The 798-nt window shown below is 36.1% G+C and overlaps 1 protein-coding gene across 1 annotated transcript in view; it reads right to left on the minus strand.

Moving 5' to 3' along the window:
• LOC122075717 (coumarin 8-geranyltransferase 1b, chloroplastic-like) overlaps window positions 1-755 on the minus strand; it is a 9046-nt gene extending 8291 nt beyond the window's left edge. The window contains exons 1-2 of the mRNA XM_042640892.1: window positions 700-755; window positions 528-563 (exon numbers count right to left, since the gene is read on the minus strand). The gene's annotated coding sequence lies outside the window, so the exon portion shown is untranslated. The remainder of the gene's footprint in view (window positions 1-527; window positions 564-699) is intronic.
• Between the last annotated feature and the right edge of the window lie 43 nt (window positions 756-798).

The following is a 798-nucleotide window of genomic DNA, read 5'->3' on the forward strand; positions in this document are numbered from 1 at the left end:
AAAAAAAAAAAAAAAAAAATGGCTTTAAACGTAAAATTAGGGGCATTTTTGTCCATGACTTGGATCGAAATCGAATCAATATCGATCTTAACGGATCCTATTCCTAATACCGAGTTAAACCATGATCGGGATTGCCGTCTGCCAATATGGATCTGATCCGATTCAGGATATTCTAACTATCCAATTCCGATCCCTTGAACCAAAAAAAAAAAAAAAAGAAATAAGGAGAAGGAACCGATTTCATCGACAAAATTGATCTATATCCATGCCCAAATCACCAAAGTGAGTCCGAGTTATACAATCTCTGACTAGTGCTTGCCCAACCTCCTATCCAAGTAAACACACAATCTCAAATCTCTCTCTCTCTCTCTCTCTCTCTCTCTCACACACACACACACACACAAAACATTATAAACATAACAAACCAAACATTTTCCATTAACAAAAACTACGGAAGTGATCAAGCACAAACAGAGAAGAGATTTAAAAAAAAGTTATAGAAAGAGAAAATATTAATATATACTTACTCGCTTTCAATGATTTAGGCTCTCTCGACAACCAACCTAACAAAAAGTAAATAAAAGAAAATTTCAGTTATTTCAGGTTCAGAACAAAGAACAGTTATTATTTGAAGAACAATGTGTGTTACAGGTATATTGGAAAAAAAAAAAAGGAAGAGATAATAACTAAAAAGCCCACCACTGCCTCTTTCATGAGATGGGTGTGCCCGGAGAGAAAAAGATGAACCGGCGACCCCAAACATGACTCTCTCTCTCTCTCTCTCTCTCTCTCGTGCTG

This window comes from Macadamia integrifolia, chromosome 1 (genome assembly GCF_013358625.1).
Source record: "Macadamia integrifolia cultivar HAES 741 chromosome 1, SCU_Mint_v3, whole genome shotgun sequence".
Taxonomy (NCBI): domain Eukaryota; kingdom Viridiplantae; phylum Streptophyta; class Magnoliopsida; order Proteales; family Proteaceae; genus Macadamia; species Macadamia integrifolia.